The 22,658-nt window shown below is 38.5% G+C and overlaps 1 non-coding gene and 1 pseudogene across 1 annotated transcript; both read left to right on the forward strand.

The window, feature by feature from the left end:
- The first annotated feature begins 20,781 nt into the window (after positions 1 to 20,781).
- Positions 20,782 to 20,899, forward strand: LOC112580704 (annotated as a pseudogene).
- A 22-nt stretch (positions 20,900 to 20,921) lies between these two features.
- On the forward strand, positions 20,922 to 20,994 carry TRNAW-CCA. Its single transcript has one exon. It is a non-coding gene; the product is annotated as a tRNA-Trp (tRNA).
- Positions 20,995 to 22,658: the final 1,664 nt, after the last annotated feature.

The following is a 22,658-nucleotide window of genomic DNA, read 5'->3' on the forward strand; positions in this document are numbered from 1 at the left end:
GCCGTTTAAGCAAGCTGTTTCCTTCCTTTCCTAATAGGAAAAGGAATGAATGCTGTATTCCTTCTTTAATGTTTCTGTGGGTCTTTCTTTTGTTGTTATTTTAGTCACTGAGTGATGTCTGACTCTGTAAGACCCCATGGACTGTAGCCAGCCAGTCTCTTCTGTCCATGGGATTCTCCAGGCAAGAATACTGGAGTGGGTTGCCATGCCCTCCTCCGGGGATCTTCCTGACCCAGGGATCGAACCCATGTCTCTTATGTCTCCTACATTGGCAGGCGTGTTCTTTACCACTAGCTCCACCTGGGAAGCCCCATTCTAAGCCTAGCCATTGCCAGTAAGAGCAACACATCGTAATTCCAGTTTCATGCATCCACACTCTCATGATCACCTCCTAAATTTTCAACTCATCCCCTCAGACTTTTCAGCCCCTAAACATGTTCCATTGATATGATCACTTTTTCAGCGTTCTCCATCCAGTTGATGTTCTCTGGCTCTCTTTAGCAGGCTTAAGTTCCATGGTCAATTATAATTAGTCTCTTGCTTATAACTCTTTCCCTTTACCTTACACATGTGGCCAAACCACAAGCCTGGTTAAATCCAACTCACTTCCCCCTTTTCCAGTCCCTGTTTAGCTTCATCTTGTGGAGAAATACACAATCATGATGAGCTTGTGTTATTTCATATTTATGAGCATGAAAGTCACAGTGGGACCTTAAGGTTCTCAGGAAATCATTTTCATATTCCCCAATCTTTTCAGTCTCATATTCTGTTTGATGACTATTTCATGTCTTCTCATTTCTCTAGAAACTCCCGAGACCTCATCCCTGATTCTTACTCTCAGCTGATCTTACTTCTTACTTGAGGAAATTGAAGCAATCCGATAAATTTCATTTACCCTCTAATTGCCATCCATACCTACAGGCTCAGCTTCCCCATTGATTAACTATTCATAAGCCCATCTAAACCCATTTCTGATCATCTTTATTGCTGCCACCATTGTCTGAGCCATCATCATTTGGATTCCAGCCTAACCAAGCTGATCTCCCTGCTTTCGACTCTTGCCTGCCACCTGATCTAGTATCACTAGAAAGTGATTTCTTCAATACAGAAGTCAGATCATAGAATTCTGGTGCTCAGATCTTATCAGTGGCTCCCCATTTACTTAGAATAAAGCCAACAACATGATAAAGGCCTACGGACCATTGTATGTGCTGAACTCCAATTATCTGTCACCCTATTATCTTTCCACTTTGTTCACTCCTCTCCAGCCCCCTTTCCTCCTTTTTGTCCCTTGGACACCCTGCAGCTGCTGCTACTGCTAAGTCACTTTAGTCATGTCCGACTCTGTGTGACCCCATAGATGGCAGCCCACCAGGCTTCCCTGTCCCTGGGACTCTCCAGGCAAGAACACTGGAGTGGGTTGCCATTTCCTTCTCCAATGCATAAAAGTGAAAGTGAAGTCACTCAGTCTTGTCCGACCCTCAGTGACCCCATGGACTGCAGCCAACCAGGCTCCTCCGCCCATGGGATTTTCCAGGCAAGAGTACTGGAGTGGGGTGCCATTGCCTTCTCCGCCTTGGACACCCTAGGAACACTCTAATGTTAGGATTTTGCATTTGCTTTTTTCTCTTTGCCTGCTCAGACCAATCTGCCCTCAAGTATGGGCAAACCTTGTTTTATTGTGCTTTGTTTTACTGCACTTTGCAGTGCGATACCGTGTTTTGTTTTTTTTTTTACAAATAAAGGTAGGTAGAAACTCTACCATGAGTCTATCAACAGCATTTTTCTGCCAGAATTTGTTCACTTTGTATTTCTGGGTCACATTTTGGTTATTCTCAAAATATTTCATTTTTCTATTGTTATTACATTTGTTATGATGATGTGTGATCAGTGATCTTTGATGTTACTGTTGCAGAAGGATTATGACTTGCTGAAAACTCAGGTGATAGCACTTTTAGTAATAATGTTTTATAAAATTAGAGTATGTATACTGTTTATTTTAGACTTAATCCTATTGCATACTTAATAGACTGCAGTATAATATGAACATAACTTTCATGTGTACTGGGAAACAAAAAGCACTATGTGACTTACTGTATTGTAATATTCACTTTATTGCAGTGGTCTAGAACCCAACCGCAATGTCTCCAAGTTCTGCGCGTATCCACACGGCTCATCTCTCATTCTTCAAGTCTTTTACAAATGCCCTTTTCTCAGTAAGGCATTCCTTGACTACCTTATTCCAATTACAACATACCTTTTTCCCTTAGCATTCATAACATATTAGCTTGCTCAAGCTTTATGGCACACATTATATTCTAACACACTATTTAATCTATTTATTATGTTTGTTTCCCTTTTTTAATTAATTTATTTTAATTGGACACTGATTACTTTACAATATTGTGGTGGTTTTTGCCATACATTGACATGAATCGGCCATGGGTGTACATGTGTCCCCCTGTCCCAAACCCCCTCCCTCCCCATCCCATCCCTCTGGGTTGTCCCAGTACACTGGCTTTGAGTGCCCTGTTTCCCTGTTTCATGCATTGAACTTGGACAGGTCATCTAATTCATATATGGTAATATATGTGTTTCAGTGCTATTCTCTCAAATCATCCCAGCCTCACCTTCTCCCACAGAGTCCAAAAGTCTATTCTTCATATCTGTGTCTCTTTTGTTTTCTCACATATAGGGTCGTCATTATCATATTTCTAAATTCCATATATATGCATTAATATACTGTATTGGTGTTTTTCTTTCTGATTTCACTCTATGTAATAGGCTCCAGTTTCATCCCCCTCATTAGAACTGACTCAAATATTTATTATGTTTATTTCTTATTGATATTTTCTGTCCACCAAAATATAAGTTCCATGGGGCAGAAGTCTTGTAATTTTCTTCACAGATAAATTTCTTTACTTTATTTATTTATTTATTTTTAAATTTTATTTTATTATTTAACTTTACAATATTGTATTGGCTTTGCCATATATCAACATGAACCTGCCACAGATAAATTTCAAGTGCTAAGGATATTGTGCTGGCTCAAAGTAGTAGACATTCAAGTAGATTGGATTTGATATAAGCATTTATAATGGTTTTAATATTAAATTTCTATATTTATATATTTAATGGAAATATCTAGATGTGTTTAATTAGCCATTTAAGATATGTGAAATGGAGTATTTCCTGCCATATCAGTAAACAAGGATGTTACAATCATCAGTGATTTTGGTCCTCCATGTGAACTTCTGAGCCCCAGTGGCACCCAAAAGGGAGAAAAATGACTGCAAGCCATGACCTCTCAGCTGCTGGCTGCCATTGTGAGCGAGGAACTAAGGGTGTGAATAATCAAGAACCAAGTGCTGGCCCCACACAGCTGAGATGCATATAAAAGGAATGATTTCAGTGAGCCCAGACACTTGCATCTTCCCATACATAGAAGATCCCTAAATTCCTTGAGATATCTGGTTTTCTTTAATTAATTAACAATCATCTTTTGATGTTCAGAATACCTGCCCCTTGCTGCAAACTTTATAACCTGACTCCTCCCCCAACCCCATTTCCTCAAACTTTTCAGAATTACTTGAAATGCTCTCTGCCAGGCCTGAAATCCTAAGATGACCACCAAATAAAATGTAACTCTCAAACCTGACTGTTTTGCCAGGTTGACAGATAGGAGATATAAATTATATGCAAGATTTTATATACACACACACACTCAAAAACACAATAATTAATTTTAGTGAAGAACTTTCATTTCCATAAACAAACAAACTATTAAGTCTAAAAAAGGAAATTTCTTTAGCTTAACTCCTTTGGATGATATCTTGTTCTTCAGCAATTAACAAATTGTTCTATTATAGAACTGGCCACAAGCACACTTACCTTGGAGGAGAGAAACACTTTATATAACTACATGATAAATATACTAAACAAGTGCATCTGGAAAAGTAATAGTTTTAAATAAAAGTCACTCATCTCCTATTTAGTTTGTTCCTGGTGCCTCAGATGGTAAAGCGTCTGCCTGCAATGCGGGAGACCTGGGTTCAATCCCTGGGTCAGGAAGATCCCCTGAAGAAGGAAATGGCAACTCACTCCAGTACTCTTGCCTGGAAAATCCCATGGATGGAGGAGCCTGGTAGGCTACAGTCCATGCGGTCGCAAAGGGTTGGACACGACTGAGCGACTTCACTTCAAAAATGATAAGCTAGAAAATAAGTGCTACACTATAGAAAAGGGTTTAGTGAAAAATATCAAATCCTATAAAAAACTTAAAACTTCTTAATCCCTCCCTCATGAATAGTTTGGGCATATGACAAAATATTAAAAAATCGGTCCTAAAGTGCTATTTTGAAATAAAATTTGGCCTACGTTTTGATATTTGCAGAGATTTCATATCTTGTTCCTTATAATTATGTGGTTGGCTTAGGTCTTAAAGTTACATGAAGTATTGGATTGGCCAAAACGTTCCTTCAAGTTTCCCATAGGATTTTATGGAAAAACTCAAATGAATTTTTTGGCCAACTAAATACTTAATGTTGATGACCAATGAAGAAAGATGTTCCAGAAATGAATGCATGAAGCAGCCAGAAGATGTAGATTGATTTTCTGTAATGGTGCCTTACTGAAGCTTCAACTATCCTTGGAGACCTTTTTAGTGCGATCTGTAGTTACGCAAAGTTCACAGATGAAAGTCTCACCCTGTCCACAGGCCCTTTAATCAGATAAGCCCAGTATGTGGTAGGCCAGAAAGCTGAAAGGGAGAGGCAGGATAAAATAGGATATGGGAAAAGTGTGGAAATGATAAATGCATATTCTCTGCACAGAAGTGAGTCCAAAACTTCCAGAAAGTATCAACATACCTCTTCAAGCCACTCCATCCATCTCAGTCTTGCAGAGGTTGCCATTTCAGCCTAATGGAAACTGGTCACCACACGAATATACACATCTATTTGCCAAGAATTTGTTTATGAAATAAGAGACTTACCTACCACTTCATGGCTGTTCCCTGTTCTCTGGCTAATCCTAAGAAGTTTACCAGGACTCGTAAAGGAGAGTCACAAAGAATATACAAAAATAACAAGTGACAAAGACATACAGGTTGAGGTTGTTTGGGTATGCTATAATAGGGTCAAAGCCAAATATTCTGTTTTCTCAGATTTGGAAATTTGGAAAAAATTAAAGTGAAATCTAATTAAGGGTTTTCCCTCTGAATTAATGCATCTTTTTGCAGTGATGAAAACATTCCTTTTATTCATTTGTGTATCTAATGAGGTTTGGTTTTCCTTTTTTTTTTATTGTAGACTATTCACCCTCAAGTTATGGATTATATACTGAGATAATAAAATTTAATTACATCTTCAGCTTTTCTTTCACATTTTGTAACAAAATGAAAAATCTAAAAAGTAATAAAATCTAATTAAACCTTAGATATAATATACATGTAAGTTCCTTGGAAAATTAGGCTAAGGTAAACTTAAATTCCTCTTAAGATGTTTATTTCCTTTTGTTTTTCTCAAATTCAGATGTTTCAAAATAGAGTTACTTTGCATACTTGGAGACAAAAAATTATTTTAGATTTGTACTGTACAAAACAAAAGGAGACCTTAGCAGTACTAATAGTGAGAAACAAGATTAAACTTGAGTTTGGGGAAACAGAAGTGTGATATTATTAAAAATAACAATAAAAATAATAAAGATTCTGATCATTATCCAATAAAGTATTCATAGAGGTGATTAATGTTTTAAAAGTTATGTTCAGAATATAACATGACAAAGGGAAAAATCTGTTATCTTCAAATATTTCCTTTTTTAGAGAAAAAATAATGCATGGGGAGGGGCTTCCCTGGTGGCTCAGTGATGAATAATTCATCTGTCAATGCAGGAGACGCAGGTTTGATGCCTGGGTCGAGAAGAAGAGCCCCTGGAGGAGGAAATGGCAACCCAATCCAGCATTCTTGCCTGGGGAATCCCATGAACAGAGGAGCCTGGCAGGCTCCAGTCCATGAGGCCGCAAGAGTCGGACATGACTGAGTGCCTAAACAACAACAGCAAGAACAAATAAAGGGTAACGCACCAAGCTCAGGCAATGCCAGGTGTCTCTCCTTCCACTCTTCTGGAAAAGCAGAGACCCTGGGAGCAATGAGCCAGATCTCCTTCCCATGCCGCTGGAGAGAGCAGAGAAGAAGGATGAGGAGCAGGAACTCTGGAGCCAGACACTTCAGAAATCAAGTTCTATTACCAGTGCTTAATGGCTCTGTGACTTTGGGCAAAGCTTCATTTCCTTACCTGTAAAGTGGACATAATAATAATAGCACTTGCCTCAGTGATTATTATGAGGATTAACTGAAGTGAATATTAAACTCTTATTGGTACTTTGTAAGTTTTTTAAATTATTACTAAGAATCACAAGCATTTTCTACTCAGAGTATCTCTGCTGCTGACCATCAAGTCATCATTGCAGCCCAGCTTAGACTTGCAAGAACAAGGCAGACCATGAGCAGTTGGCAGTACTCGGTTTAGACTATCTTCTAAGCTGCACTTATGCTGATCCTCTGAACTTGGCACTGGCTCTAAGGTGAGAGATGTCTCAATTTATTGCTGCTTAGTTCCAGAATATAATTAAATAAAATGTCAAAGATGGATATTCTAGATACTCTGGGTACTTTGCATCCACAGCAAAATGTTCTAACTCAGGGATAAATGAAACATTTAGAAAAATCTCTTAGCAACTGGAGAATCTGAATCACAAAGGCAAATAAGAGGTTGCAACCCATTAACAGAGACAACATTTCAATTAAGAAAGGGACTAAGCTAATTTAGCATGCTCCAGGCACCACCTCAGCTCTAACTAGTTCCATGGTATTTGCCAGGCTATAATCATGACCATTATAGTGACAACTAGATGTTATTTTTGAACTATATAGTTCTGTGCGCATGTGGACATGTTTTTCTCTCCAAGATATAATAATGAAATTCTCAAGATTTTTTCCATTATCTTAATCCACAATAAAATCAGAGCCATAAATGTGGGAAGTGAGAGTACAAACAGAAAAGAAATATTGGTAAGGCATTTTAAGCCCTGAAAGAGTTCTTAAAACTTTTCTTTATACTCTATGGGCCAAGGCTTGCATGATCTATTGTTTTATGCTGACTCTGTGTCTGTGCGTGTTTAATCATAAATTTTCTATGAAAAAAAAATCAACTTCTTATGGATTATATATCATTGTTCATTTTTAAGAAAGAGTCATGATAAGTTTTCAATCACAAAGTGTTCATTGAAATTCTGCCATGTAACGCACTACATTAGGCAAAAGAACTCAGAGGAAAGTATTTGCATTAAAGGAGCTTACAGTTGAGTTGAAAAGAGAAAACACTATAGCATGTGAGGAGTCTGATGGTTTTCTCCTCTCTTCCTTTCCTTCTTTCAGTCTGGCACATGCTCATCCCCTTGCTCTGAGTCAAGACATACACTTGGGAATATGAGACAGTGGTATTTCAGATAGAGGGAGGGAAAGATACTATTTTAGAATAAGAGCCAGGAGCCACATTGCTGGGAGCCAGCGTGAGGAACTCCGCCTGTGGCAAAGGTCATGAGGAAGGAGGCTCGGCGTACGCAAAGGCGGGATCGAGCCTCAGGAGTTCCCCTGGAAATTCTCAAGCATCTACCCCCAAAACCAGAGTCTGCCTACTTTACTGCTTTGTGCTCTCACCTACACCTCTGACTTTATGGGGGCTGTCCCCCACCACCATCTCTCTCTCTGCAAAAGAGTTAACTTACAGCTCCAGTTAATAAAGTTCCTGGGCGTGACAAGTGGAAGTTCTCTAGCCTGCCTGAACAGGTTCTTCTGGCCACATGTGATTGTTCACAGCCTCCCAACCGTGAGAAGCACAAGATGTTCTAAACTTTCTAAATACAGATTCCTTTGAGCAGTTAAAAGATTGATTAGAAATTATATTGGTGAAGGGTTTTTCACTTGTTGGGCCAATGTTTGCTGCTAAGTTTCCATATCCCTTACCTTCTGTGTCCCTGGGAGTGTATTGATTAATACAATTGGTGTATAGGAATGTAAGTAGTAGCTTTAATGTTTGTAACCTTGGACCCTTGAGTTAATTCTTTTCTTGTTATAGCCCACCACACCTTTGCCCTATAGAAATGCAACTTTATCTAATGCTTTCGGAGGGTGGTGCCTGACTTTAGAATAATCACCTTTACAGAAAAATAAGTTTTCTAAAGAAAGGGTCATAAAATGTTAACAGGCCTCCTGACCAGAAGATGAGGTAAATCACCTAAACTTTTGCATATGATAAGTTTGCAGGAAGAAAGCCTGGCTTCGATAAGGATCAAGGACTGCTGACCTTGCATGACTCTACCGCTTCCCCCATTATCTTCTATGCACAACTTAAGGTATAAAAACTACTTTGGAAAATAAAGTGCAGGCCTTGTTCACCGAAGCTTGGTCTCCCCATGTTGTTCTTTCTCTTCCCTTCTGGCTGAATTCCCATCTGGAGTGTGGAGGCTCACCAAGCCTATTAATTTTGCCTGGGCTTCTAAGATCTGACCGGGGAGGCCTTAGTGTCTCCTCTCCTTTGGGAGAACGGGAGGATGCCTGCAGCCTACGTAGGTGGCGCAAATTCCTTGTCTTGGAATTTTATTGGTTTTCCACGTAAACCAAGTTATTCAGCCTCTTTTCTTCACTGAATTTCTTCGCTGAGCTATCCTTATTTAACCACTCTTTTTATCTTTAATTCTATCGTATCCTGATCACCCAAGCTGTCTCCCCTTCGAATTCCCTGGATCCACTGGGGCTGGACCCCGGTACCACATAAAGAGTAGTAGTTTGAAGGTTTGTTTTTCTTATATTCTCTACGCACAAAATCCAAGTGCCTTCGTACCTCCAATCTCAGACCTGTCTCAGGAGAAGCAAGATCAGTTCAGTTCAGTTCAGTTGCTCAGTCGTGTCTGACTCTTTGTGACCCCATGAATCGCAGCACACCAGGCCTCCCTGTCCATCACCAACTCCTGGAGTTTACCCAGACTCAAGTCCATCAAGTCAGTGATGCCATCCAGCCATCTCATCCTCTGTCATCCTCTTCTCCTCCTGCCCCCATCCCTCCCAGCATCAGAGTCTTTTCCAATGAGTCAACTCTTTGCATGAGGTGGCCAAAGTATTGGAGTTTCAGCTTTAGCATCATTCCTTCCAAAGAAATCCCAGGGCTGATCTCCTTCAGAATGGATTGGTTGGATCTCCTTGCAGTCCAAGGGACTCTCAAGAGTCTTCTCCAACACCACAGTTCAAAAGCATCAATTCTTCGGCGCTCACATTCATACATGACCACTGGAAAAACCATAGCCTTGACTAGACAGACCTTTGTTGGCAAAGTAATATCTCTGCTTTTCAATATGCTACCTAGGTTGGTCATAACTTTCCTTCCAAGGAGTAAGCGTCTTTTAATTTCACAGCTAAAATCACCATCTGCAGTTATTTTGGAGCCCCCAAAAATAAAGTCTGACACTGTTTCCACTGTTTCCCCATCTATTTCCCATGAAGTGATGGGACCGGATGCCATGATCTTCGTTTTCTGAATGTGGAGCTTTAAGCCAACTTTTTCACTCTCCTCTTTCACTTTCATTAAGAGGCTTTTGAGTTCCTCTTCACTTTCTGCCATAAGGGTGGTGTCATCTGCATATCTGAGGTTATTGATATTTCTCCCAGCAATCTTGATTCCAGCTTGTGCTTCTTCCAGCCCAGCGTTTCTCATGATGTACTCTGCACAGAAGTTAAATAAGCAAGGTGACAATATACAGCCTTGACGTACTCCTTTTCCTATTTGGAACCAGTCTGTTGTTCCATTTCCAGTTCTAACTGTTGCTTCCTGACCTGCATACAAATTTCTCAAGAGGCAGGTCAGGTGGTCTGGTATTCCCATCTCTTTCAAAATTTTCCACAGTTTATTGTGATCCACACAGTCAAAGGCTTTGGCATAGTCAACAAAGCAGAAATAGATGGTTTTTTGTAACTCTCTTGCTTTTTCCATGATCCAGCGGATTTTGGCAATTTGATCTCTGGTTCCTCTGCCTTTTCTAAAACCAGCTTGAACATCAGGATGTTCACGGTTCACATATTGCTGGAGCCTGGCTTGGAGAATTTTGAGCATTACTTTACTAGCGTGTGAGATGAGTGAAATTGTGCAGTAGTTTGAGCATTCTTTGGCATTGCCTTTCTTTGGGATTGGAATGAAAACTGACGTTTTCCAGTCCTGTGGCCACTGCTGAGGTTTCCAAATTTGCTGGCATATTGAGTGCAGCACTTTCACAGTATCATCAAAATAATTAATTCACAACTTTCCCAGAGGCTGAGAAGAATTGGGACTTTTCAGATCGAACAGACAGATGCAAGTTACTCAAAAACCATGAAGGGCAAAGAGAAAAGGGAAAAAAATGGAGAATCTCAAAGGCAGATGGTTGTTAATGACTACTGAGTATTGGTCATGAAGATGACACCAAATCCCAGTTTGAAGAATTCACACCCAGAGATGTGTTGTCTAGAGGAAGCTTCCATTTCTCTCTCTGAATTGTGACATATGAGGGAGGGAAAGGTCTTGAACATTTTCTGAATTAGATATTACTATCTAACCATAAAGTTGTTTGAAAATGGGCTGTATCAAACCTTCAGTTTCACTGTTAATGGGCATAATACTAATAATAAAATAATAGAAAGACAAAGAACTTAGATGTATTCCGCCAATATGCAAGAAATAAACATTAAGACAATTAAGAAACCAGTGTGTTACAGTCAGAAATATCATCAGTTGAAAAAATGTAGCTGAAACTTGAAGGATGAGAAAGATTTAGATAAATTGAATGGGATGGGGATAGAGGCACAGTTTATGATAATAGTGCAAATAGACTCAGGAACAAAAATGTAGATGGCTTATATAGACAACAGCAAGGAAACCAGCATATTTGAATGCAACATTTCTGTCTGCATGAACAATGTCAGAAATACGACTGGCTGGGAAGTGCCATGTTCTAGAGACATGCAAATTTGGGCAGAGAACTTTACACTTGTTAAGATAACTGGTATAAAGGTTTTGGAAATTCTTGAACATTGGAGACATATGATGGAAGTTACATTATAGAGAGATTGGTAACTACAGTTAGTATAAATTTAAGGTGGAAGAAAACAATATAAAATAAACCAGCAAGGAGGCTTTTGTAGCAATTCAGGTGTGAACAGAGAGGGATAGACCAACCTGATAGACATTTCAAAGAAATAACCAACAGGGTTGGTCCTCAGTTATATATAAGGAATAGCAGAATGTTTAAAGATGGCTTCCAAACTGAGAGACTATAGCAGTGATTGGCTTGAAAGTTTTGTTTTTCAGTCACTAATCATATCCAACTCTTTGTGACCCCACGGTCTGCAGAACTCCAGGCTTCCCTGTCCTTCACTATCTCCTGGAGTTTGCTCAATCTCATGTCCATTGAGTTGGTGATGCCATCTACCATTTCATCCCCTGTTACCCAGTTCTCCTCTTGCCCTCAGTCTTTCCTATTAGGGTCTTTTCCAGTGAGTTGGCTCTTCTCATCGAGTGGCTGAAGTATTGGAGCTTCAGCATCAGTCCTTCCAATGAATATTCAGGGTTGATTTCCTTTAGGATTGACTGGATTGATCTCCTTGCTGTAAGGGCCTCTTAAGAGTCTTCTCCAGCACCACAATTTGAAAACATCAGTTCTCTGGTGCTCAACCTTCTTCATGGCCCAACTGTCACATCCATATATGACTACTGGAAAAATCATAGTTTTGACTATACAGACTTTTTTTGGCAAAGTGACATCTCTACTTTTTAATATGTTGCCCAGGTTTGTCATAGCTTTTCTTCCAAAGAGCAAGTGATGTGAAGATTCAGTTCAGTTCAGTCACTCAGTCGTGTCTGACTCTTTGCGACCCCATGAATCGCAGCACGCCAGACCTCCCTATCCATTACCAACTCCCGGAGTTCACTCAGATTCATGTCCATCAAGTCAGTGATGCCATCCAGCCATCTCATCCTCTGTCGTCCCCTTGTCCTACTGCCCTCAATCCCTCCCATAATCAGAGTCTTCCAATGAGTCAACTCTTCGCATGAGGTGGCCAAAGTACTGGAGTTTCAGCTTCAGCATCATTCCTTCCAAAGAAATCCCAGGGCTGATCTCCTTCAGAATGGACTGGTTGGATCTCCTTGCAGTCCAAGGGACTCTCAAGAGTCTTCTCCAACACCACAGTTCAAAAGCATCAATTCTTCAGTGCTCAGCTTTCTTCACAGTCCAACTCTCACATCCATACATGACCACAGGAAAAACCATAGCCTTGACTAGATGGACCTTTGTTGGCAAAGTAATATCTCTGCTTTTCAATATGCTATCTAGGTTGGTCAAAACTTTTCTTCCAAGGAGTAAGCGTCTTTTAATTTCATGGGTGCAATCACTATCTGCAGTGATTTTGGAGCCCCCAAAATTAAAGTCTGACACTGTTTCCACTGTTTCCCCATCTATTTCCCATGAAGTGATGGGACCGGATGCCATGATCTTCGTTTTCTGAATGTGGAGCTTTAAGCCAACTTTTTCACTCTCCTCTTTCACTTTCATTAAGAGGCTTTTGAGTTCCTCTTCACTTTCTGCCATAAGGGTGGTGTCATCTGCATATCTGAGGTTATTGATATTTTTCCTGGCCTTCTTGATTCCAGCTTGTGATCTTCCAGCCCAGCATTTCTCATGCATATGTTAAATATGCATAAATGCATATATGTTAAATAAGCAGGGTGACAAGGTGTGAAGATTACTAGTGCTTAATTGTGAGATAAGGACATCAAGTTGAAGTCTTGTCTTTTTGACTAACCAAGTATATGACTTCCTCAAGTAACTTTATCTATTTGGTTAATAAACAATCAGTTTTTTTTTAATTACGGTATAGTTCACTTACAGTTTTATATAAGCTTCAGTTGTATAACATAATGATTCACAACTTTTAAAGGTTATACTCCATTTATAGTCACTCTGAAATATTGCCTATATTCCACATTATGTATAATATACCCTTGTAGTTTATGTATTTTATACCAAATTGTCTGTACTTCTTAACCCACCAGTTTTCTCATCTGTAAAATGAGACAACTGGCTTGGGTGATCTCTGAAGCACTGAAAATTTTGTTTTTATGAATTTTACTTTAGTTGTCAAATTAGTGCTGAACATCATAATGCTGAGCAAGATTTAGAAAACTCAGTATCTTTAGCCAATCAATAATTCTATTTTTTAAATCTTCTGTTCACTATAGAACAACATAAAATGGCAGCACTTGCTACTATATTATATGGTTATTTCATATTCTAACCAAGGAGCAAAATAATTTCATATAAATACAAACCACTCTTTACTATTTTTAATTCAAGGAAATTTTATGCCTTTGGTATGATCCTAGCAAGAATATAAAGTTTGTTCCTATAACTCACTGAGTCCAAGGCAATGGGGATAAAAACAATATCACCAAAAATAATAGTAACTACAGTCAGTCAGTTCAGTCGCTCAGTCGTGTCCCACTCTCTGCAACCCCATGAACCGCAGCCTGCCAGGCCTCCCTGTCCATCATCAACTCCCGGAATTCACCCAAACTCAAGTAACTAACATTTAGGTAAATTGGAAAGCAATGAACACACATCATGTCTTTTAATATTCAGAACCCACATCTGAGAGTTAAGTACTAATTTTACTCTGTTATAAATGAGAATAGCTGAGATTTAGCAAAGCCATAATTTTCCAAGTCAGAAAGTTCTCAGTAGTGGAGTTGGAACCATATTCTGAGTCTTTCTTATCTGAAATCTTCTTAATTCTATCATCCTGTGAGGGCATTAAAACAGATTGTGAGTTCCTCTGAAGGATGAATGGGATTTCTTCACAAATTGAATGAAACTCAAGAAATAGAGTCATGACAAAGTTGTTAAATGCTGGCTTTGCATCCATTCCCCTGCCACCATGCTGTGTTGCTAGAAAATGAGAATATTTTGAAACTCACATTAGAGAATAAAATATAAGGAAACGAATCAGAACCCACTCTTTCCTCCTTTATTTGTAGCAGAATATAACAGGCAAAGGGATATTTCTTCTTTACTGACCTCTGCCATAGAGCAATTCAGCATTTCTTGCACCTTCTTTTCCAGTGACCAGAATATTAGGTGTGCATGCATAAGTGTTAAGTCACTTCGATTACGTCTGACTCTTCGCAGCCCTTTGGACTGTAGCATACCAGGCTCTTCTGTCCATGGGATTCTCCAGGCAAGAATACTGGAGTGGGTTGCCATGCCCTCGTCCAGGGGATCTTCCCAATCCAGGGATCGAACCTTTGCTTCTTATGTCTCTGGCACTGGCAGGCAGGTTCTTTACCACTAGCACCCCCTGGGAAGCCCAAATATTAGGCATGGGGATGTAATTCACAATGACATGTTTGAAATCTCAACATATGTAAACAATCATATGGTCAGAGTTTACAAGAAAGGTTATCGGAAAGAACTTTTTGTGTGAAAATAGTTACAACTTCATAGGTAATTATTAATATTTTTATCTGCATGTCAGAAAAAATTAATGAGATTCTCAAGCTGTGGTATGATTTTTGACCTGTTGATATGAAGCAGGAAGCAAACTTAACACCTTCCCCATCAACAGTTTCTGTTTCATTATGAATTTTTCATAATCATGTATCCTGTTGCTTTCTTTTAACTTGTAAAGTGTTGATTTAGTAATAGTGGGGTGTTAATTTTGTGTGCTAAGGTTTGTTAAAGCTACAGATTTCAGATAAAAGGAAAAAAAACAGTGACTAATTCAGAAGATTCTTAAAAGGGTAATTGGGGGGAAAAATCACAATACTAAGAGTAGATCATGACTGTCTACTCCTTCCGTAAGCTCCAAATTAGATTATTATTTTCTTTTATCATATATCTTATGAAGCATTTGTACATTTTCAGTCAAATTTAGAATACACAGTCTTCCCTGGTGCCTCAGATGTAAAGAATCTGCCTGCAATGAGGGAGATTTGGCTTCAATCCCTGGGTTGGGAAGATCTTCTGGAGAAGGAAATGGCAACCCACTTCAGTATTCTTGCCTGGAGAATTCCTTGGACAGCTATGGTCCATAGGGTTGCAAAGAGTCAGACATGACTGAGCGACTAACACTTTCACTTTTCCTGTATATGTGTGTGTGTGTGTGAATATATAAGTACGTATATATAAATGTGAAAGAAAATTCACTAGAGATTTCCTTAGCATGTCCTTTGCGGAGAAAGCAAAATTTAAGAATTTGTTGGTTTGTTCATTTGTTACACAGTTTGCTGTGAGTGGACTAAGCACCCACAAGGTGTGAGAAGAATATGAGAAAGTGGTACACAAACCTGCATTCCCTTTTGTAGAGTGTACAACCTAGTGAGTGAAAAACACAGGAAATAAGAAAATTCATTTTCTAATTGTGCATGACAATAAGTGCTTGAAGAACAGAACACAGGGATCAGTGACGGAGGGGGAGGAATTGGGGAGGATATAGTAAGTTGTCTGGGATGACTTCATTGAAAAGATATGGATAAAGACAATAGTCAGTTTAACAAGGAAAGGGAGCTACAGTGTTCTAGGAAGGGGAGATAATAAACAGGTGTAAAAAGTCCATAAAAGAGAAAGTATTGGAAGTACTTTAGACCAATGTGGCTAAAGTGCAGAGACCAAGTGGGAGCTACATTCAGGATGCAGGTGGAGAGGAAGCTGAATAGGTCATGAGGGGAATGGAAACCACAGTAAGAAAGCAGGAGAGTGATAAAACTCAATTTATGTCTGTGAAAAATCTTTCAGTCTGCCATATGAAAAATGGACTGAAGGGGTGCATGTTCAGAAATAAGTTATTTGGAATGCTTTTGTTGAAGTCTGGCAAGTGCAGAAAAAGTGAACGCCAATTTGAGGAAAAAAATGTAGAAAAAGTGAAAGCCAATTTGAGATAGACTTGGTCAGACTTGTTACATGTGGAGATGAGGAAAAGAACAAATGAAAAAAGATCAATCAAAACATAGGAGGGCAGAACATTTTAATGTTCTCTACATAGGCATATGTATTGGTCAAAATTCACCAAAAACACCCTATGATATGGGCATTTTTATATTAAAAGAAAAAACTGTATACAGACATTGAACACTAATTCTGTATGCTGATTAATTTAGGGGAATGTGTACTGATATCTGCAAGTTACTTTGAAATACTTAAAAAATAAAATGGATTCAATGAAACGATAGAGGGATGAATAGATACATAAGAAAATAAGCAAAGTAAATATTAATATTATTGTTAAAAAGCCTTATAGTTTCTGGTAACTTTGTAGAGCTACTTGGAAATACATATCAAAAGCATTACAAATGCAGATTTTTTTGACCTAGTTATTCTACCTCTAGAAAAATGTCTTGTGGAATAATCAGAGATACATATAAAGATTTATTACATAATGTTTAGAGAAAGATAATGTTTAGTAAAAAGATAAACAAAATCTATAAATAAGCATGTGGATTAAATATAGTATATCCACTTGATTAAATTCTATTATCCTCAATATCATTCTGTAGGAAAAAATTTAAGCAACCATAAAAAAAAAGATTTGTAATATATTACCCATATTTTGTAAGCACACCTTGTAAATAGTATTTAAAACATCATTAGTGTTTTATCAAAATGTTAGCAATTATTAAAAATTACATTATTTTCATCTTGTGTATTTTCAGTTTTCATATTTTCTACAATATTAAATACATCTACTTCCTTAATAAAAAGTAGCATGTAATTTTAAAAGAATTCTGCCATAATTATTTAAAATTAGATACCAAGATAAACAATATTGTCTACGATATTAGAAATAAGACTAAAATATAGAGATAGATATGGCTACTTTAAAAATGTATTCAGAAACAATATTTTTAGCTATACAACTCCTAATTATATGTTGTATAGAGAAGCAAAGAGTCTCCATGAGGTTTTAGAAATAGCTAAAGAGAATTGGTGCCAGACAAAGAAGCCAAGAAGGTTGTTGGCTGACATTTAAAACCTCAAAGCAAAGACAGGAAAATCACTGTTTGCGTAGGACAAGTCTTGCTATGCCTGGAGAAAATTGTTTGTATTTTGTTTTGCTTTGTTGTTGGATTTTATGTTTTTGTTTCCGTTGCTTTAGTTTTGGTTTTGGTTTCTTTGGTTAAGGTAATTGAAGTTCTATGACCCACTGACCTCCTTATACCATTAAATTAACCTTTGACTAAAAAATGATGGATTTTTTTCCCTGTGGTTGACATATTTCCTCTAAGACTCAGATTTCTGGAATTTCTATCAGATAAATTTTAAAACTTTCTCATAGTAGTCATTAGTATAATGGGTGAAAAATGCAACTTTAGATGAGTTCCTTTAGACTACTTTCTGAATAATAAAGCCCAAAGAACCTAAAGAACATTGAATTATCTACTGACATCAGGCTAAATAGTTTTCAAATTTATATTTAGTTCTGTATTATTTGATGTCTTAATAGGTCACTTTAATTGATATCAAAATAAGTTAAGTTTTCTGAAGAAAGGAGTGGTTAGCAGTGCATTTGAAAATAGAATGAAAATATTTGAGATTAACATAGTTTGTAACAATGATATAAACTAAAATGAAATATATTAAAAATAGTTGAGAAGTCATGTATCTTCATTGTCAGTATCAACTGAGTATAAACAAGATTGGAGAGTATTGGCTTCAAAATTGTGCATTAAATCCAAAACTAGGTGACTAAAATCTCATTATTTGCCAAGATCAAGAATCTGTTGCCAAAAAAACTAATGCCATTTTAATGATACAGGATCAATTGTGTCTAGATTAACTATCTGTTCATATTTCATTATGACTAGGAGTAATACTTTCCATTTTTATTGTTCACATTTTAACAGCTCACTATACAAAACACTACTTAGATGATGAAAGGTTTGTTTTCCACATTGAATATCTTAAAATTCTGCATAATTGCCAGAAGAATCAAATGGTAACATAATATTAATAAATGTCTTCAAATGTTTAAGAACTTCCATTTTTAAAGTGAATTAACTTCAATGAGGTACCAGAAGGCTAAATGAGCAACAAATAGAGATATTATTCATGTTTCTTTTCAATATATGCTTTTCCCTCTGTGAATGCTTGCATTATGCCTTATTCTTCAATTTCTAGCATTTGGCCCAATGTCTGTAATATTTAGTCAATATTTGTGAATATTGGTGGAATGAATAAATGAATAGAGAAAGACACAGTTTCCTAATTTAGGCATTATTTTTTTCTAACAAAACCATTCACTAGAGTATTTTGATCCTAAAAGGAGTATTTTGTCATGTTTAATATTTTTAAAAATTGTACTTATGTAAGTGTACAACATGATGATTTGATGTACGTATATGCAGTGAAATGATCATTTCAGTCAAGATGATTGACATATTCATCTCTTCTCTTCACCTTACCTTTCATGTGTGGATGGTGAGAGCACCTGACCTACCTTTTGGCACACTTCTGGTATTAATACAGTCTTGACTGTAGATTAGGTCACTAGACTTATTGGTCCCACATATCTGCAACATTGAACCAGAATAAAACTATTTTAAAGTTAAAAACAAAAAAAACTCAAAACAAAACAAAAAACCCTGTCCAAAAAAATGGAAGCGATGACAATGTAGTCACTGGAATGATTTAAGCAAAATCTATATCACTATTTTCAGAAGGGTTAGAGAAGAAAATCCTTGCTTTCACAGGCACCTTGTTTTAAATTCTAACTCCTTTATCTACCAGAGGCTTTCCCTCATTGTCATTTAAATTTGCTGTCATCTTTTCTATCCTAAAACAAATCCTATTTTTGCTACTATCCTATATCTCACCTTCTTTTTGCAGCCTGTTTCCTATAATACCACTATCGTATCATTGTATCATATTAACCCGTTATTCTTCTTCATCACTCCCTCTACTCTAACCCAGTGCTTATTTCCTCGCCACTCCACTGAAGCTACTGTCATCCGAGCTCTAAACAATTCCTCTTTTTAAATGTAATGGACATGAGTGCTCTGCCCCATTTGACAATCTTAACTTCTTTTGAAGCACTCTCTTCCTTTGGCTTCCATGATAACACATTTTGCTTTTTTTTCCTTTTAAACACTATCTCTATGACCATGCCCTTCATCTTCCTTTTGGCTTTCCCATTCTTTCCCACATCTTTTCATGGTGGTAGAGTTTATCTGCATTCCATCCAGAGCTTGCTTTTTCTCATTCTACCCTCACGAGTCAGTCTCTTATTCCAATTTGTGCATGTGTGCTTGACTCACATATCTCCCAGGTTAGATAATTAAACTCTAAACTCAAAGATGTATGTGCTTATTGAACATCCACATTTGAATGACCCATAGAAATCCAAATACAACATGTCCAAACTACTCCCTTGTTCTTATTGATTTCTAAATCGGTTTTTCTTTCAGTAGATAATACAACCAATACACTTCTCCAAGCCAGAGAGCTAGCTGTTAGTCCTGAATTTACCTATACTGTGTCAATCTACCCTGGTGGCTCAGACGGCAAAGTGTCTGCCTACCATGCGGGAGACCCGAGTTCAATCCCTGAGTCTGGAAGATCTCCTGAAGAAGGAAATGGCAACCTACTCCAGTGTTCTTGCCTGGACAATCCCATGGATGGAGGAGCCTGACAGGCTACAATGGGGTTGCAAAGAGTTGGACATGACTGAGCAACTTTACTTGTCAATCTACCAATACACAGGTATCGAAAACGATTAATTCTAGCAGCCAAATGTCATCAAATATATAAAATACACCCTGATAACATATGTCCTTATATCTCTAGTGTCCTTTAAGCTTACTATCTACCAGTTCCCTAGTTTAAGCTCCCATTATCTTCTGCTGAGATAGCTGCCTGGGGCTTCCCTGGTGGCTCAGAGGTTAATGCATCTGCCTGCAATGCGGGAGACCTGGGTTCGATCCCTGGGTTGGGAGATCCCCTGGAGAAGGAAATGGCAACCCACTCCAGTGCTCCTGCCTGGAGAATCCCATGGATGGAGGAGCCTGGTGGGCTACAGTCCACGGGGGTGCAAAGAGTCAGACATGACTGAGCGAAGATAGCTGCAATAATTTCCTATCTTATTTCATTGATTTGAGTTCATTTTTAACACAGTAGCCAAAGTAATCTTTTTAAAATATGAGAATGATCATATCACTTCCTTCCATCAAATCCTTTTCTGGCTACCAATTTCTTCCAGGTTATAGTGCAAAATTGTTCAGGATTTGGAATCTATGGTTGGATAGCATCCCCAACTCAGTGGACATGAGTTTGAACAAGCTCCAGGAGTTGGTGATGGACAGGGAGGTCTGGCGTGCTGCAATCCATGGGGTCACAAAGAGTTGGACATGACTGAGTAACTGAACTGCACTAAACTATATTCCTAGAGTCATCTCCTAGAAGTATCTTCCTCCTAGCTTACATGTAAACTCTACCCACTGATCTATCAGTCTTAGTAACACCATACTCACCTTCATGTCTGGACATTTGATGAGAAATTTCTTTGCTTGAACTGTTCCTCCTTCCAGGCTTCATATTGCTAACTTTTAAACTCAGGTGCCATTTATTCCAGAAATACCTCCCTGATCTGCCTCCTATATACTCCAATAGCTCCCTTAGTTACTCCTTTAGTTAGAGCACTCACAGTCATTTGTTGTTGCCCTTCAGCCTGAAGGCGCCCAATCTCATCTGATCTCGGAAGCTAAGCAGGGTCGGGCCTGGTTAGTACTTGGATGGGAGCCCACCTGGGAATACCGGGTGCTGTAGGCTTTTTTATAATTTTGGGGGGGCTTCCCTGGTGGCTCAGAGGTTAAAGCATCTGCCTCCAATGCAGGAGACCCGGGTTCGATCCCTGGGTCAGGAAGATCCCCTAGAGAAGGAAATAGTAACCTACTCCAGTATTCTTGCCTGGAGAATCCCATGGACAGAGGAGCCTGGTGGGCTACAGTCCACGGGGTCATAAAGAATCGGACACGACTGAGAGACTTCACTTCACTTAGATAATAAACTCCAGAAAGTGGTATGGTTTGGTATCTAGTTCAGAGTTATATTCCCACTGAGTAGCACAGTGACTATCATATAGCAGATATTCCAAAACAATTTTTTAAGAAAAAAGTAAATATAAAAAAGGAATATTTATTAAATAAAGATAAATAAAATTAATGTTATACAGTCATGAACAATTAACAATAATTTGAGAAAATGAGAAGAACATGGCAGGGATATCGTGAAGACTGTGCAGTGTTTTTAGTTGGAGTTGTGGCCAAATAAATATCAACATCTGAGAAGTGATCAGGTTCAAGAAACTGTCACGTTGAAAGGACCTAGTATGAAGGAGGGGAAGGTTTGTCTTTTCCCTGTTCCTTATTTGAGTTATGGTATTCTGGGTTTGGAGAAGGCAATGGCACCCCACTCCAGTACTCTTGCCTGGAAAATCCCATGGATGGAGGAGCCTGGTGGGCTGCAGTCCATGGGGTCTCGAGTCGGACACGACTGAACGACTTCACTTTCACTTTTCACTTTCATGCATTGGAGAAGGAAATGGCAACCCACTCCAGTGTTCTTGCCTGGAGAATCCCAGGGACAGGGGAGCCTGGTGGGCTGCCGTCTCTGGGGTCGCACAGAGTTGGACACAACTGAAGCTACTTAGCAGCAGCAGCAGCATTCTGGGTTATGCTTCACTCATTGAATGAAACTTTGGGAAAGCTATAGTGAATAAGAGAGCACACGGGACAGTAAAATGTCCTAAAACCTTAGAACAGGAATGGTTGAAATAATTAGGGCCAATTAGTGTAGAGAAGACATATAGTTGAAGACTGACTGACTCCAAATATTTGAAAAGCTCTCAGAAAAGAATATTCTCCTTGTATCATTCAGGGTTTAAAATTAGTATGAATGGGTCTACCTGGAGATGAAATATTTCTCATCAAAGAGAGAAATTTCATGTGATCTAGAGTTTTGCAAAGAGGTTTTAGAGGTCATTACCATGTTACTAAAATTATAGAAGCATAGGATAGAGGACTGCTAAGGGTTCAAACATTAGAGCAGGGATCCCCAGTCCCCTGGGCCAGGGACTGCTACTAGTCTGTAGCCTGTTAGGAACTGGGCTGCACAGCAGGTGAGTGGCAGGTGAAACCAAAACCATTGCCCCCCCACCACCTGTGGAAAATTGTCTTCAATGAAATCAATCCCTGGTGCCAAAAAGGTTGGGGACTGCTGCATTAGAGGGTATAGGAAAGGCTCAGGATAGACCAGTGTTCACATATGAAGGTCTGTCGCTAGACTCTTGTTCTATTGTTCCATAAAGATGGCATCAAGAGTGTAACATGAAAACTATGTCAGAGTCAATATTAGGACCAGAATCAGGGAACCACAAGACACAGTAGCAGCATGTTATTCAATAAGGAGAGAATTGTTCAGGTCAAGCTGGATTTAGCAGACAGAGTAATGCTCTTGGGGGACCATTAATAAATGTGAGGACTCTGATTCCCAAATTGAGTTTTTAAGTCTCAAGAGTATATTGGTTATC

The sequence above is a fragment of the Bubalus bubalis genome, chromosome 19 (assembly GCF_019923935.1).
Source record: "Bubalus bubalis isolate 160015118507 breed Murrah chromosome 19, NDDB_SH_1, whole genome shotgun sequence".
In the NCBI taxonomy this organism is placed as follows: domain Eukaryota; kingdom Metazoa; phylum Chordata; class Mammalia; order Artiodactyla; family Bovidae; genus Bubalus; species Bubalus bubalis.